This window comes from Helicoverpa zea, chromosome 4 (assembly GCF_022581195.2).
Source record: "Helicoverpa zea isolate HzStark_Cry1AcR chromosome 4, ilHelZeax1.1, whole genome shotgun sequence".
In the NCBI taxonomy this organism is placed as follows: Eukaryota; Metazoa; Arthropoda; class Insecta; order Lepidoptera; family Noctuidae; genus Helicoverpa; species Helicoverpa zea.
The window spans coordinates 3,964,292-3,983,379 of NC_061455.1; the positions used below are offsets into that span (position 1 = coordinate 3,964,292).

The following is a 19,088-nucleotide window of genomic DNA, read 5'->3' on the forward strand; positions in this document are numbered from 1 at the left end:
TTACAGAAATGAAGCGCAATTTTGGACTACAGTTGGTTGTATAGGTTCCCACGTGTGATGATCCAAAGATTTGGTGGTGATTTGATGAATACTTATTTTAATGGTGTAATACTGTGTATGTACTCATAATTCGACGGTTTTTGGCTGTGTATGTGAGTTAAGTCATGAAAAGCCGTATTTTGGCTTCCATTGGCATTATTTACCTTTGTCCCCTACAAGCCTTTTATATGGTTACTGTACACCATGCAATAATCGCTTAAAGGGTCAGTAAACTTGCGTAGTAAAACTTTACACAATACGGTGCCGGCTTCGAATGAGTCATCGACAGTTACCTTTACTATTGGCTTGTTAAGAACGAAAGAAGAATATATGTATGTAGATATTATGTAATCTCATTAGCGTTTATTCTGATTCCTCAGTTAGCCTCGTTATTAGTCTATTCTAGGCTGCACTTAGCTCTTGGAGTATCATATTCACACTGCAGCTTCCCGTTAATAATTAAGTATGCGCAACAACAGTGCACAATGCCACTCTCTAACACCATGTTTATCTCAAAATGAGGACTCACGGCTCAGTCATATTTAGACCAGAAATATGGCTTAGATGGAGTGATATCACGACCCAAGCAAGCATTTCTCTACGCGCTAATTAAAGTGCACGACGAAATCCGATAATGCGGTATCATGTGGCAATATGTCACTCGAAACGACATCAGGCGAGGCGCGGCTGTCCTACCCGACCAGCTCTGGTTTCTTGTGGTTCAATAATGTCTTGTTTTATAAAGTAATACCAGTATCGACTTTCTGTTGACTTCCCCGAGCTATGATTCATGTTTTAATCAATCTAACGGCTAACTTAATGATTCGCTTCGAACTCAAACCATCGTTTAATAAAAACTATATTTGACACAGATCACGTTCGTGTTCCAAATACATAATGTAGTAGAGTTTCTTGCATTAGCCAATGATGTGAAGCAAACAAAGCTAAAGTATTCTTGACCTTCTTCATAATGTAGGACTTGGATTCGACAAGACAGTGCAGTTGTTCTAACGGATAGGCATTTAAAACATTACCTGCTTTTAAGTTTATTACGAAATTAAGTCCGATTGAACAGTTCACATAATTCTGTGGTAGAAGGCGGAAACAGCGGCGGAAGCGGCGTCACGGTCCACGGCGCGCGCGCACACTATGAAGTGACGTCATCGACGGGGACTCAGCTGGATGTTACAATGAATTCCAAACAGGTTTTATTTGATTAACAACATTCATTCATTTTCATACAATCGTACATATGGCATTACTGACACCAACCTATTGAGAGTAGATTGTAGGTAAGTATGTTTGGTCATTAATAATGTCAAGAGACAGCTAATAAAATTTTATCTCACAATCATGCCCAAATCGTGAATAGCGACAGTTGGCCAACAATAAAGTCAAACAGTAACACAGAAATCTAAGCCCGAAATTGGAACAAAGAAGGTTGAATAAAATAACAATTCTTTTTAGTTTAGTATAAAGCTGGAATATCCAGTTGAATTGAAATCCGATACATGATACTTTTCGTTCACTTTATCAAATAACAGCAGTATCATATGACATTTCAAGGAGATTACAGTTTTGATACAGGGAGATAAAAAAATACTATGTGTTGTATAAACAAGAACATTGCTTGCTAAAATATTGAAATGAGAGGTAAATATTATACATTTGAATACAACTGAAACGTATCGAATTATATCAACAATAAAGTAAGGTTTAAAAAACTTTGGACCGAGATTGAATTTTTTGCATACGAAATTATGTCCCGTAACGACCGCCGATGTCATCCGTTGTTTTACGTCAATATAAAAACTGCTTTAAAATAAAATTTGCACTTTTTGTCTTTATAACAAAAAAATTGTTTTGACGAATGTTCTAGACTAGATAGCTGGGGCGTAACGCGATCGTTTCAGCCAATAAATAAATTAGAAGTAAAGGATGTTACGATGACTTTTAACCTTTGGCGTTGGGTGCCATTACGTTAGACGATAGAAAATGGCGAGCTATACAAATGAAATTAAATGGATTCAAGAATGGTATGCAGGATAATATAATATCAAGTCTATTGTGAGAAGCCAAGTAAGCATCAAGCTGATTTCGCAAGTCATTTGAATTCTAGCACCATCTCGATGTCTCCCCAAGTAAACATCGTCCATCAGCGAGTTTCACAGTTTTTCCTCACCAAGTATTAACCTAAAACAATAAAACCCGTCTGCATCAGTCACATAGTGAGAGATTGCGTGACAAGAATAAATAGCATTGCTTGCATAAAATGGCCTTCTACATAAAAGTTAACTTACATTAAAAACATAAATGTGCTGGACGTAAAAACAAACAAAAGATGGCCAATTCTTACAAAAGTATCAAAATTACATAAAACGTTTAAATTATAGATCTTTTAATCAGCTAATTATGCACAAACAGATGCTTTCTCGCGATTTCTCAGGGAAAAAAAGTAGAAAGTTATTCGTTCGAGACCGGCATCCAACGCACGTTATATCGAATTCAAATCGCTGCGTTCCATATCTCCTCCCGAATGTATCGTACCACGCGAGTATTATTTTATATGGCATACCGACCAAATGCCACTTGAACACGTAATAGTGCACACTACATAAAATGGAAAATAGATGACATTCTGTACCTACGTTCATCGCGATCGGTAGATAAACTCGAGTAAAATAACTATGACAATTAAACCTTACTGAATGTCCTTTTGTATCTTCGGGGGTTGTTTTCCATTTACTCTAGTGAGGGGTAAACTATAGGAAAAAAACATCTCAACAAACTCCAAAAGTGTTTCCATGTTTTATGAAAATCCGTTCTAACTTTTGTTTAGTTAACATTGAAGATTTTATCAGTCTTTCATATAACTGTTTCTACTATGGCCGTGACGTGGGTCTGTCAACTAATGAGATCAGTCAACGCAAACTAAATACGCCTTTAACCACTTAGCTATTAAGAGACAAGTATTAAGATATATTTTTGTCATAGGAGACATTCCAACTTGTTTTGGATAAAATTAAATCATAAATGGTGGGGGAACTAAACCGCTCCCCTGTTGATTTACACCCTCGAGCTGACAATAAATATCACTTTATATGATGAACGGCCGAACGAATTGGTTGACATTGCTCCCTTCCGTTGCGTATTTTTGTTGTTTGATGTTGAGTAATATCCGATTCCTTGTAAAAGTATCTCAAAAGTTATCCACTTTAGTGAAAGGATTTTCTAGAAATCTTCAAAGTTGGTATCTTTAACAATCAATTGGATAAAGTTAAGATATCTACTGTTAATTTGATTCTGGTAAATGAGAAATTGTGTTTCTTCAAACAATTCAGATTGCGAAACAAACGCTGAGAAAATTCGATTGTGCCAACAGCCAAACAAAGCCAATTTTGATACAACTTGGGCCTCGATCGATCAAGTAGCAGACAGGATGCTCCCTGAGGAACTCCGACCTCAAAAAAAAAAGAATTTGAATAGGACGGATACACGTCATAATATTACCAAAGTGGTCATTCATCACTGGTTGATATGTCTAATATCACAGACACTGATACAAAAGGCTAATGCTGTTTACTTTAAAGTTAACAGCGTTGCGATAAGAACTCTATTTATAGCAATATTTTCACACGGTGCTGACCGTATAAACCTTGGAAAAGATTGGCGAGGTATGAATGTATTGTGTGTATCCTGCTTGCGTAAAAATACGGGCAAAACTTACTGCTTTAATTTTGAGCTATTATTAATTGTCTTCATAATTAAAACAGTTGGAGACCAGTACCTCATTTACAGGTATTACCTTTGTCATCATTACATTATAAGTACTTTTCTGTTAATCCTAAGTAAGAGGAGGATTACTAAAGGCAATTTAGCACCAGATTACCCAACTAGCACTTCAACAAAGAAGTCTACTAGGCTTTCAAGCAGTGTTAGAAAACCAAATAACAGTCCAGTGTCATACTTTCGAGATTAATCAGGGAACGGTCCAAAGAAGGTCGCTAGAGAAAACAACGTAACTGGTAATGTGATGATGACATGACGTCTGTTACTGCTGTGTAGCGGGGAAGCCGGGCCACTAACCCATTTATGAGGTGCCGGTAATTGAATTACACTCGTCTGACGCCACTGAACGTTCAATCGTACTCTTGTGACTTTATTGTCTGGTCCGTGCGTTTCACTATTGTATTGCCTTAGTGCCTCTGATCGTAAGTCTGTTGTTTTATCTAGGAAAGTAGTGTTTGTATTGGTTTATTTTACTGTAGAATCGAACAAATTCTCTCTTTTTGCAAATCAGATTGACGGTAGCCTTCTATCTACATATTTGGGAAAACTAGTGACGCAAGCAACTCTTTTTTGAGCAGGTAAACCCCTGGATTATTGTTAACCCTATTTGTCCGTACAAAGTCTGTCTGTCGTCACGACTAAGTTCTTTCCCGCAATGGACAAAACCCTGAAGTAAGTGTTAAGTGAAAGTAAAAGTCCCATAAAAACAAGCAGGACGTAATTATCAAGTCGTGGTCGTTAGGATTATCTCCTCCATAAAGCAGTAAAGCGACTATTTTTACACCAAGTTTAGATAACCGTTTCGAAGAAATTAACTGATGCATAATAAAATAAGTATATTATTGTCGGCACAAAGGTTAATTGTTTTGTTTACATGTAAGGGGCAAATTCCTGAAAGATTTTTGTTTACTTACAAACACGTCTAAAACAGCTTTCGGGCATGCTTACCTGTAAAGAAGAACTAAACTTAGTCACGCATAACAACATAATATTTAAATAACTCTTGGCAAATATTCAGTTATATTTAGCAACACAAATACTCCTTATATTTAAATAAAAAATGCTTAAGACGGTCAGTAATTTATTCATTACAATTCTATAATTAGAAGTCCCATATGGTGTACAACATTCCTGGGAATCGAAAGACTAAATTCGCAGGGGGTCCACAAATGCAAGTGGGAATATCGATGTAATTCCTTAGCGGACTGAGAAAAACAGAGTGAAACACCGTTCCGCTATTTCTATACCGTAACTTGTGAGAGTTAAATAGAATAAAACAGGGTTAATGGTCAGTTTGCTAATGGGCTACTGACCAGCAATTAAACCAAATAACTCCACTCGTTTATAAGCAATCTAATGTTTTATTTTATGTTCTGAGGGTTTTAATCACTGCTGTCAACATCTAGGATACAATGGGAAGTGACTGGTGAAGTTGTAACACTATTGCAGAAATTGTTACGAGGGCGGTCAAGTTGTCTGGTTTCTGCTTCTTCAAGTTTTCTTTGGTGATGCTTATGATGGTATAAATGTTTGGTAGTCAATGAGAGGGGAGAATCATCATAAGAAAAGTCTGTAAAGGATTGGATAGGTACAAATCATGTAAGTAAAATGTGTGCAAGCCATGAGCTGAGCCCTCCCTCCTTTCGAAGCCAATTTGTTTTGTTGTGTCGCCATCGTGAAGCTGAGTCAATAATTTGCACGCGGGTGTAGTCGTGGGTGTCACGAGCTAATGCATGTAAATGCCAGTGAGACATCGCAACTTATGAAACCTTAGATTATCCTTTGGTCTGAAATCGTTACTCGTTTTCTTTGCAGGTCCTAAGGTTGATACATGTATCAAGGTATAGGTACCTACTATTAGAAAACTATGTAAGGTTTAATCGAATTCCAAAACAAATATTAAAAGACAGTTTCTAATTAATTGATTCCTTATGGTTGAATCTCACTTTTCTTAACGATCACTTAATAATATAATACAGTTTACTTTCCTGTTCCTTGTATCCGTTTACGATGTGAACTCTCAAGATACTGAAGTTGTAATTTCCAAGCAAACTATTTCCACATTGAAGTTTCACTCGGAGATGGTAATTAACGTAGCGCGTAAATTAATATGAGATTACTACTTGAACAGGTAGTCGTATTGGTAATTTACCCCTTCACATTTAAGTAATTAAGAAATCTTTATATCAACTGCAATCTAGCCAGCTTATCCAACGAAATCTATTAAAATTAATTAATATTACAAAACAAAATATCTCAAATATAAAATACCAAAACAGTAAGCAGACAAAAACGCTTATGCCCAGTAATTAATATGGCATAGTTTCATTAAAGGTTGCAAAATATGGGAAATGCTTACATCACCGCGATTCTATTATACTTTATTTTATGTAACAGTAGGTACAATGTTACATTTACGGTTATTATTTTAATAATACCATCAAAATATATTATTGCTGTGTTGCAATGGATCGAAATAATTTATAGCAATTACTAATGCAACTTATTCGCGTTTTTTTTTTCGATTTCTGAGTTACGTACGTGATATCAATATGATCGAAATTGCAAAACTTGGAATAGATTTACATCATTTCAGCAGTTTTTGATCTAGCTCTTTATATTGATACAAGATAACAAACTGTCAATACTGAACAACCTCTTAAGAGCAAGAGTGACACAGATAGCAGTCAGTCTACAAAAGGCGAGCAATGAAATAGAAAACATCCAAGCTTTTGTGATATTTATAGAACGTGATAAAGGTATTAACGCACACTACCTACTGCCGAACTACAGTCAACAAGAACTATCTAGTACGAGAAGATTGTTATACAGCTCTAAATGTCAGAGCATCATAAGAACATACAAATTTAAGGCACTGTGCAATGCAAAGGCTATGTGTAATGATTCCCTGGATGATTGTGAAAGAAGTAAAGGTGCAACGAACACAATATTTCTACGGCGACAAACGAAGATTAGCATAACATTTCACCATTGTACCTAATATCAAACAGAATATGCATAGTTAGGTGCAGTTTACACGACAGCAGTTCGTAGAAGTCACAATGTCAATTTGTTCCATGAACCGTATTGTTGCTTCGCTCATGTAAACATCGGCCGATATGCACTCAAAGCAAACAATAACCGTACGAGAGTATAACAATAGCTCACTGCGTCTGTGATTACGAGTGTAGACAACTCATAAATAGGTACATAATATTTCAGGTTTCATTTCTAATATAGTAATTTGAGTTGCTGAAATTAGTATATTAAATAATCAGTTATAGCTTCCTCATTCTCTTCTATCTGGTCGAAAAACTGTTAACACTTTCAACGAAAAACCAATTTTAATTCATTCCTCTTTTTTATTAGTAGCGTAAACACTTTTCCATTGTGAAAAAATAAAAACATTACAAAGCATTACAATCGAATCTTTACCACAAAAAACTAATATCAGCTTCATTTGTGGATTTTGTATTTGAAAATTGCGTCAATACACGAAATAACCGTATGCGGTTTCGTTGTCATTGAAATCAATGCTTTGGATTTAGAACGTCGACAGAAAATTGTTAGGTTATATTACTGTTACTAGTTTACATTGAGTATACAAGTCCGTTCTGCATGACCAATATCCTCGTCTCGTGCAGTCAAACGTGAACCGTCCACCAATGTCCATCGAATCACCCTTTACGAAGGAACTCATTTCATTTGGCTTCACATCCTTTATAACATCATTTGAACTACTCAAATGAGAACGTATTGAATATATTGTGTCAACTTTGCCGTAATTTTTATAAAATTCATATAGACACAATAATGTAAGTAAGACTATCGCATTTCACATCTCCGCTGCGGTTTCAGAGCGTCTGACCTTACCCCAAATATTGTTGCAGGCATACCAAACTAAAAATCTTGATTTCCTTGAAAATGAAAAGTATCGCTTCTGTAGGAATAATACTTTGTCAACAACAAATATTTTGGAACCGATACGATTGAATGGTGAATGAATGAAGTTTGGCTGAAGTAAATAAGGAAGAAATATCTACTGAATGTCACTGACATCATTGTTAGTTATTCAGCACAAGGAACGAATGCGAAGCATTTGACACTTTCTATTTATGTTCAGGCGCAAGCTCGCGTGACTGTTGCCATATTGGATGACATAATTTTAAATCCTATGGGACCATAGTTACCTCGTTACTTCCTGTAAATGGATGAATTATTTAAACCGAGTCGAGGGTTATTTAATATCTTTGTTGCTGTACCTATTCATTTCCGTGTGCAACTGCATTAAGACCATTTTGTTGTACAAACCCTCAGCTATGTTCAATTCCATTGATTTCTAAAGTCATACAAAAGCATAGGTCGTCGTTCGTTCGAGACGAATGCACCGTAGATGGCAAACAACCGCAGCACTTCGCATGCGGTTGGTGGCATTAGCCTGGAACATGAAAATAGATGCCATATAACGTGACTTTATCGATACCCATATAAAATACTAAGTAATACTTCAGCCTATACCTACTTTCTATCAGGAGTCACAACTCTAGCACGACGAGCGGATAATCTAGCAAAGATAACGTCAACAGCAGTTCTGGTGACCCAGAAAGGGGTAGAGTAAGCGGTGCACAAGCTATTTTAATCGGATTATTAGCTTTAAACCATTTAATCAACAAGTCCCTAATCGTACCTGGCATCACCAATTGGGACTAAATTGTTAGTGATCTTTAGATAAGAGATAGAAAGCAGTTGGAACAACACCAACCGCGTTACGCGCGCTGAGCAAATTCAAAACGGAACTCACCACCGCACAGTAAATAAGGTGCGAGCCGTTACCCGCTTGTGCAATGATTTGTAAGTACTAAAGTAGCACTTTAGATCAAAAATCCAAGCGCGTACCTACCATAAATGTGACGATGACTTTTATGATAAAATTGCTAATGTCTTCTTTGAAGCCAAAGACAACCTCATTCATACTAAGATTAAACACGAGATAGTCGCGCAGCTCACGCTATAAAATGTTTTTGGAAGGTGCGCGGGCGCGAAGGTGCTGCGAGCAACAAAACTCGATTCGAAATCGACGAGCCCAATGTCAGACACCACAAGGTCGCCTCTCACGATAAACGCCTCTGCAAACCGTTCAGACTCCAAAGAACCCGGCAAATCTGCGATCACATCGCTGCACAAGTATTCATCTGCACTTATTTGGTTCGTATCTACACATGGTAACATCTATTGTTCTGTAATTTGAGTTTAAGTACTGACATTTAGAACTAGCGTTTGCGTCGGCGGCATCGCGTTTGAACTGATCAAATCGATACATGCGTCAGACTATGTAATGGATACGAATCAAGCGTTAATGTTAACGATGGCATCGGTAGATAAAATTGATATGGCAGAACTGGATGAACGACGAACCGTTAATACCAGACCATCGTCGCCTATAACCACACCTGTATTTATCTGTAGGGTGGCTAGCGAAGCGTTGCTCACTTTATAAGGGACGGGCTTTTTATGCAACCGTGTTTCTACGAACGCGTTTTATATGCAGTTTGTTTTAGACGAGTTCTAAACGGACAACCACCTTTAACGAACGTAATAAATATGAAATAGCTTGACATATTTGATATGGTGACTGTGAATAATCCATCACGTATAGCGATGGCTTATCGCGATTCATACGACAGAGTCTGGCTTCCACGTGCCAGTAGGTACCACCGGTATTGCATAAACGTGTTACAAGTCGTTAAGTGTATAATAATAATTTATGAAATGCTTCTAATCCATTAGTAACACTTTCTCTCGGTATAAACTTCATAGGTTAGTTAACCCTTCCGTGATATTTTCTTGACTATTGAACAGTAATATCCATTGCAAAGACTATTAATTTTAGAAGCCCATAAAATTAATAAGCGATCACGGCCAACGCCGGTGCTCGATATATTTTTGCGTGGAAAAACTCTTTGCGAGTGAAACTTGCCATTCGTGCTATGCTCTCGATTTTAACATCACGACGGAAAGAACCGCACTGGCTCATGAACACGGGTTAATTGAGCACACAAAAAACCATTTAGGCTACCAAGGACACTGATATCGTGGTGAATACAATGCCATGACTAACTGAGGATCGAACGATTCAGACATTCAATATTAAATTGACTTCGGATTGGCACGGGCGGGTCTGCACGCTGAACGGCTGATTAAAGTAAAAGTCTGAACATTCGCCTCTGGCCGGGTTTTTATCTTGTGCAACCTGCTGCTGCAGTTTGAGCCGCTGCTAATGTATTTTAAACTCGTTCACCGGAAATTATTTATTTTGTCATGGCGCCCACCTGCCACACAAAAGGAACGATAAAAGAAGTCGATGACGTTGCGGCAGATGATAAATTGAGGTTTAACCTTTTTTATTTTTTGCCGAATGTTGTTTTAGAAAACTTTTGTCGGTATATTTGCTACTTAATGTTAATTTGTTTGCGTATTTCAATCAAGACTCATATAAATCTGAAGGCGACAAACTAGTACTTATGCACGTATTTATGCACGTTAGTTTACGGCAACCTTTTCACAATTCAAAATGTTATTGCAGCACGTGGCTTCGAGCTCGAATTACTCAATAACATGCTTAAAGGTAAAACGTGAGTTCATTCACATAAACACCAGAAGTTTTAGATGAGAATCAATAGACACGAATATTTTTACAAATTATGAAACCGATGAATCATCAGTCAGGAGGTGTTTTACAAACGTGAAGCAAGATTATCTTATCGATAAAATAGTCACTCAGAAAGATATACCCAGAATTGGAAAATTACGCATAAAAACATTGGTGTATTTACAAAGATTAAGCACTGCTTCGGTTTCACAAGAAGAGAGAAGATAGAGACTAAAACAAGATAAAATATACTGAGAAAAATTTCATTTTGAAAATAATTATCAAGTTCTTAAAAATAGATTGACTTGTTGTTACATACCTACTTGTTTGGAAAAGTAATACAAGTGTTTAGTATAAACGGTAAAGTAGCCAATAATAAATTACGAACACACATATGTAAACAGATTGTTTACTCATATTATTTGCAGTCCAAATCAGAAATGTTTTTAATAGAACAATTCTAATGAAAACTTATGATCAGACATTGAATTTCTTTCCAAACAATTTCAAAGAAAGACACAATGTTGGAAGCTGTTCCAACATCGAGAATTGCTGAGACAGAAACGTGTAGTTAGGTTAAAGAAGTTAAAAACGTGTGAGTACTCCGAGTGCGATAAATTGCACCTGACACGTCCAACACGAAGTACTGATGCAGTCGGATACATCGAGCGGCAACTCACGACATGTATCGCTATGAAAATGCAATTCTTCATACTGCACAAAGGCATATAATGTGGTAATCGGATAAAGTAACATCATAACGACAGCTAAATCCAATTTGATAGAGACCTTTCAAGTAGAAGCGTCTGCAGGTAAATTAGGACAATGAATTACTCTTATACATATGTAGGACAGAAGGCCGAACTAAATTCGTACACCAATTAAGTGTTCTGTAGCAACGGGTAACGTCATCAAACGAGGGTTTCGTAGTACCAACCAGATGTCTATTTGAACGAGTTAATTACGAAAACTACTGGGTTGAGTTGGGTACTATTTCGCCACCAATTAAAATGTTTTTAGGGGGATTTTTTGCTTTATTCTCGATTGGCGAGGCCTCTAGCTGAACCACGATTTTTTATTATGTCAAGTAGATCTTATGTTGAGCTTGGTTTATAAATTGTTATACTGGGAAATTCAATTTAAAATTGAGACCATCAACTAGATGAACAAGCGTGACTAGTTCACGTGTGAATTGTAATTTTAATAGAATGTCTAAATGATTTGATTGCCAAAGACCACGAGATCACGAAATCATCTTTCAGCATTAACGAGGCACAAAAATAAATCGTAAATTACCAAAATTCGTCATTGAAACATAATGCGTGATGTTGTTAAGTACCTTAGCTTACTTTATCCAACCACTAATGTCCACCATTTCGTAGTCGTAAATTTTTGTTTTGGAAAACTCGGCTGTCCTCTAACCTACATTCTGTGGGTAATAGTGACTTATGTAATGCCAAACAATACTGCGTTTTGAATAAGTAAGGTAATGACTGTTAAAGGCAAGCCAAGTGCGAAATGACTTGAGATCTTACGTCTTTCCGGCCTATTGCCAAAGAATCATGGAGGGCCAAGAAGATTCTATCACAATACTGCCAGTACAGCAACTATCTAGTTACAGTGCACTGGTAGAAGCCCCTATCTAGAGCAACGGAAGTTACTGATTTTCTGTCTATATCTCACTGAGTATATCTCTTCGAAATAAAGGAAATCCTGTGGTCATAGGTGTATTTCTTTAATATGAAAGAAGTGTTTTAATTCTTTTAGGGTCGCAGTAATTTTAATGAGATGATTTCCATGTCCGACAGCTGACAAAACATCGAAATTGCGGAAATGACGAATTGGTTTTCAAAATCGGATGATGCTTGATACCTACATAGAATAGTTTTAGTAGGTATTACTTTTGTTGGAATACACAAGTTTCTTTTTTTATCGAGTTCTAGTTTGATACATTATTTTATTGTAGCTCAATGACAGTTCAATGGCGAATTAGTGGAAAGCCAGTGGCCTCAAATGACAAGCATACTGTTGAAACCGGCGTAGCGTTTGTAAATTAGCAGAATCAGGACCCAGATCATTCTCGACTGTACTTCAATACAGATAAATTGTGAGCTCATGGGCATGCAACCTCAATTCATGACGTGATCTTATTGAAACGTTTTAAAAGCAATCGGAATGCAGGTGGTTCACCTTTAAAATATATGGTTATGTGTGCCGACATGTCAAGGATCAAATGTTTAGACAAAGTTCATGCACGAGCCGACAATTAGTTATGCGGACACGGACAAATTAAAGAAATGATTATCATAAACACGATTTGAAATTCAATAGGTAATAAAGTAAGCGTATATAAATTGAATAGCGGAGGATAACGACAAAAAAATGCAAATCTCACTTTTTCTAATAATTTTTGAATTCTTTATCATCAGTCCCAAATAAAGGCCAAGTTTAAACACCTGTCATCTTAGTATAAGATAACTACATACAGAAAAAGAACAGAATATAGAAAGAGACACTCTAGTGCTATGTACCCAAATAAACACATCAATATTGGAGAATTTAATATCCAATATTTGTATGTAAGTATTCGTGTTCAATACTATGGCGGTTATTCCTATAAAAACCGCTTAAAGCGCGTACATACAGCAGACAATAATTACGGAAACTACTTTCTAGTGTGACTCATGCTAACTTCGCCGGTGACTAAATGAAGCCTTGTTACAACTTTTGGTGTAAAATTCATGTGTATGACAATATTGAGGCTTTTTACATCTCTATTTTGTTTAAAATGAAATAAATTATACTGGGAAACATTAGTTTTAGCATTAGTATTAGATATAGCCAGCCAAGTTCTTATCATCGTCAAAGATAACGTATAGGATAGGTGTAATCAGAGTTAGGTTTTCACAATGCTCACTAGTTTTATTAACAAGCTAATCACTATACTTGACGATTCTTTTTCAAACTAGCAATTTCAGTTCAGCACCCGTGCGCATTATCAATCTAACAGCTTAACTGTTAATCCCTTCACAATTTACCTTGGAAACTTGTTCATAAATTGTTGAATATGCACGACCGAACACTGTAGTATTTGACAAGCAATTATTCAAAAGTTAGAAAATCAACGTTTGCCAGTAAACAAGTATTAAGTAAACGTTTGTGTAAAGAAAGCGAACCTGTGGTGCGAGTACCGGGGCTGTCTCCGTAGCCGCCGTTTTGCCGGAGTCTGCGAACACTAGACACAAGCTGGCGGGCCAGCATGACGCCCGCTCTTCACAGCCACCTTCCTTATACAAGCACAATAATTCTCCATCAGTCACTTGCTCCTCAATAGAAATGATACCGCGAGCTGTAACTTAACACTGAAGACACACGAGATGGGCCCGGCGATTCACTGGGCCGTATCCAACACACGCACTCACAATTTAATTGTCAACGCTCCCTGTTTCAGTCACAACTCCTTTGGTGACATGTCGCTAATCATATGTTTTGAAAACAATACTCGCCGTTTTGAAGTTTGTCAAACTTTGTTATATTTTACGTATTTAATCGATTAATCTAATCACTTAAGGCACTTTAATATGATTGGAATGGACAGTTATTACTGCAATCGTAACAGATCACGTCGTCAATTATTCGATATGCTCGGGTTCGGTTACGGGTTCATCTTAACGTCACTACGTGACAGTCCGTGTCTCTTCAAAGCTTTTACCGTACTGGCTAGAAGGCAGTAGTGCGAGCTCGGAAAAAAGAGAAAGAACGATTATGACGTACCAGAGTCACAAGCCCATAACCGCTCATTTCGTGCATGCGGATATGAATCTTACAGTGCTTGGAATAAGGTAAGAATTCTTGACAGCGCTTGTGTCAGCTGGGTTGGTTTCCTCGAATGTTGCGTGTGGAAAATCGAGACAGATTGAGCAGCGCAGTCATTGAGTGTAACAGAGATAAAAGCAAATATCGAATGCTAACGACGTTTGCCGATTGGAGTCCGACCGCCAAGGCCGACTCACGTCACGTTTCGCGAGACTAGACGTGCCTCCTGTATACAATACGTATGTGCACGATTGTAGTTTATTGCACTTTGTTTGACTGTATGAAAACTCACTCCAAGAACTCCTTAATATGTGATCCTTATCTAATTAAGCCATTATGACTTTGCGAGAAGCTTAACAGTAACAAGCTATTGTGGCTCATTACCACTCAATGTTATTGTTTCTTGGTGCTAATGATAACGCATACCATTGACAGATAATTTAATATTTACATTGTGATTAATTTTGATAAGATATTTTTGCGAATTAGTTACTTAGTAATACATAGCCGTTCATGAAAACAGCTGACAACGTTAATAATGTCTCATAGAAACAAATTGACGTCAACAAAGTGTCAATAGGGACAATGTAGAATTATTGTTGTTTTAACAATGACTGTTCAATCAGAGTATAATGTATCGAAGGTTGTGGATAAGAAATTATTTTCAATATTGTTACTTACTGTTGTTTCAGCTCTTGTTATTTCTTATTAATAAAATCATAATTTACTGCATGCAACGTAATCATCAAAAATCAGATTTTATTAAATATGAGGGAAAGGCACAATCTGGTCATATCCTGCTTACAAGCGGTCAATTACCCAACTTCTGAATACTATATAAACTCAATCGTATCATATTTAATATACATAAATTAGTCGTTATGACCGTTGCGTCAACTGGCGTCGGGTCGTCAATGGACGCGGATATGTACGAAAACACATAAAACATCAAAGTTTTCTCCAACAACATTCGCTGGAGCGTGATGAGACAGATATGCGAATAATCTACAATAGTAACAATGTTGTGAATTTGATCTGTACGCCACATTTCTCTTAGTCGCTACGCCGATTATGGATGTAATAGATGATTAAACAAGAGGCCTGTGAGTACTTACTAGAAACAACTGAAAAACCGAGCCGTTTTAGAAACATTTCACGACTTTCAAACACTCATGAAATGTTTCTAAAGCATAATACATTTCTTTTTTATCAGTATTTATAACACATCGCATATAATAAGAGTCAAAGTTCTGCTTAATGTTAATAAATGCAACGGCATAAGTTTGTACAGACATCAAGGTAAACAGAACTTGCTCAGTTAGCAAGTTAGCTATCTAACTTCGTACCGACAGTTCCGGAGACAAGATCCGGTTAGAACAAATATTGACGAAAGATAAGATTTGGTTACATGTGACTATTTCAGATCACCTTGTTCTCAATGGCGGAAGATATACGTGACAATATCGTGACAGCTTCAATTCGCCTCAAATCCAAACTAATATTATAAATACGAAAGTAACTCTGTCTGTCTGTCTGTCTGTCTGTCTGTCTTTCTGTCTGTCTGTCTGTCTTTTCTTCACGCCTAAACTACTGAACCGATTTGTGTGAAATTTGGTATAGACATAGTTTGAAACTTGAGAAAGGACATAGGATAGTTTTTATTAAAAAAAATAAAATTTATTACGGACATGCAGTGCCATCTATTGGTCAAATGTCGAGCTGTTCCTATGCTCCGTAGATAGATGGCGTTAATCGCGCAATGGTGTCATTACACACAAATCTGCCGGAAGTCACTATTCCACGCGAACGAAGTCGCGGGCAAAAGCTAGTGAAAACATAAAACCGGCAACAAAACAACTTTTTGAAATAACGGCCACCGGATTTATTAAGATTTTATCGTCAAGTGGGTTTGTTATGCAAAATGACAATAAAACTGAGACTGACGACACAGGACCTTAACTGGATTTGCCAGGTGGAGTGGTTCCACATTGCATCAGCATTTACACCCTGCTTGCGTATAAAGACGACAATTTATTTGATCATTATTTTCATTAAATGATCGCTTTGTGGCAATCGATATGTGTAGGCGGAGGCTAAACGGTCAACTTAGCAGAAGTTCGGTTTCTTGGTAGACTAGTAGAACTAGAGGTTCGGAATTAATAGCTTGTCTTATTATATCCTTCCAACCAAGTTATAATTCCTAGTGTAAATTGGAGGCTTTTGACCCGAGAAATCATCCTGGTCTTCACTTAATTTGGACAGTGGCCATAATTCTCTATACGGTCCGAAGAAATTAAATCTACTAGGGTATTTAAAAGTCACATCGTTTTAGTTTTATATTGATGACTAATTAACCGAATTTGGCATTCACGTAATCAAACCTCAAGTGGAGAATTTAATGTCTCTGACTATAACAATTTTCCGCCTACATAATGACCAAAACAAAACAAACTTTTTGGGGAAGGATGTATCTAAGCAAACTTTTTATTACGAAGCAAATGACTTTTGGAATTGAATCCGGAATAAATTGTGAAACATAGATTGGTATTTGGAAATGAAATAATAACCGGAAGGAAGAACAATTCAATATTGCTTCAAATGGGAAATTTTGTATTTCTGCTATAGTAAGGTTATTTTATCCTATCTAAACATATTCTAACGTATGAAGTATCAGCTCGTAGAAGTGCGAGATTAACTACTTTCTTTTTACATCCCGAGGCAGAGGTGACTCGTCCAGTTTGTTAACATTAATGTAAATGTCATTGAATGCCGTCCGACCGGTTACGATGAATTTTTTTAATCGACAACTGCCTCTGGTGTTATTTTGAAAGCTGCGAATTAACTTAGCGATCCTTGTAGTCCCACGACTTGCCTATTAAAGCTTCTTTAACCTTTTGATCGATCGTTTATTTAAAGGAAAAATACTATTCTAGTTGATAATTGATGGTCTTCGTAATTACTTCTACTTTTGACTTAATAACAGGTGCTTGCATGCCTTACATGGTTAAGCTGGGCACGTTATTCGCTATTTTTATTCCAAACATACGAGATGAAACGAGTGCACAAAAAGATTATTTACATAAGTCTGATTAACACAATAGCCTCTTTCGCTTGGATCCAGTCGAATAATTATAATGAATATTAATGACGTTGACTTGCTAATGGAGAGTAAGATTTGAAATTCATATCTCTAACGTGCCGAGAGAACTTTTTTTTTCTCAAACAGTCTTGGACAAACACCGATCTTAAAATATGCCAGAAGATACACGAAGAAAATTCGATAATATACCATATACCATAGGTATACAAAATTGTAATATTATCTCATGACTGTGTTCACGTTTACGAAGGTTTTTATTGTGTAAAATCATACATCTAAGAATCAATAAGTAGGTGTCAGATGGTGCGGCCTCAACTCAATTGAAATCCAATCAAACCGCAGCGTATCACGGGACAGCCGATTGTTACTATGTTTAAAAGTGCGCACAGCACTATTACCACAGCCATGGAGGCAATGAGTTGAATTGACAATGTTGAACACAATTGACAGGCAGCCAGTGACCTGACGGCTAACGATGTGCACTGCGCACGAACACTCTTTATTTGTAATGCAAAACTGCAAACATCCTAGCGTCACGACGACTCTTCATACGACACAAATCACAATACAAGTAACGTAACTTCAATCATAACAAACATTTCAAAATCATATTTATCAATGACGCCATCGTACTACTTCTGGCTTCAAATTAAGGCGTTTTTTTTTTTCAGTTGAAACTAGCTAGGAAGTAAAAAATACATAAGGTCAAGATGACTCAACGCTAGACTTTTTGCTACGGTAATAAATTACTATGGAGTTCCTGTGAGTTCTCATAATATTACATTTATTTCATTACAGATAACATGTGTAAGTTTAAAATGTAACGATCCTTGGAATCGCTCCTTTGATGCACGACATTGTTTATTAATGAGAAACAGACTTTGAATATGCATAGGGAACAGGTTAATAAAATGAGCAGGAGTTGTTAACCCTTCGAGAAAATAGTTGCCTCACGGTGACGAATCAGTAAATCGTTAAATATCAGTTTTACAATCTAATCGGAATTAAAATATTAGGTAACTTTTGTGCAATATCAGATACATCTCCAATAATATTTTAATTTTCAGTTGATTAAAAACGGGGCCAGTCCATTGTAGGAAGTAATTATTTGTACATGATATTGTAACACATTCTTTAGAACGCCGAATGACAGGGCAAAATTGAGATTCATATTCATTTCATCATCTTTGATGATGGACGGACTGTGTCGACATGATACCTCGACCAAATGTCGAGCACAGCTTTGTATAGCTCAAAAATACATTTTGTTCTGCAAAGTTATCAAAGCCTTAAATAATGGAAAAAGCCTAGGCAGATGGCTTAAACAAGATACTATAGTAGGAAATCCGTAATGACCTAGATGACTAAAAACAGTTGAACGTAAAAATTAGCGAGATCTCAGATCTAATTAAGGAAATTGGTCCACTAAGTATAAAAATGTTAATTTCCAAATCATAGTTGAGACCGAAGAGCAGCAATAAATCATTGTATTTTAAATTCAATCGATCTTCTATACTGAAGAGCAAAAGGTAGTTAACATAACTGCTTAACAAGTGATGTGGTGATGACTGGTATCGATGATATGGGCGAGGCCTCAATTAATCAACATTATTTCCATATATTTTTTTGATGATATTGAGAACGTACAATTACGCCGTCAAACAAAAACTTACATCACGAGCAATTAGATTGTGT

General features: G+C 36.7%; 1 protein-coding gene across 3 annotated transcripts in view; it reads right to left on the bottom strand.

Annotated features, from left to right (window-relative positions):
- LOC124629563 overlaps window positions 1-19,088 on the bottom strand; it is a 61,883-nt gene that overhangs the window by 20,943 nt on the left and 21,852 nt on the right. The window contains exon 1 of one of the 3 annotated variants that reach the window (XM_047163008.1): window positions 13,654-14,209. The exons of the other annotated variants lie outside the window; for them this stretch is intronic. The gene's annotated coding sequence lies outside the window, so the exon portion shown is untranslated. Of the gene's footprint in view, window positions 1-13,653; window positions 14,210-19,088 lie in introns of those variants that run through there. 3 annotated transcript variants of the gene reach the window in all.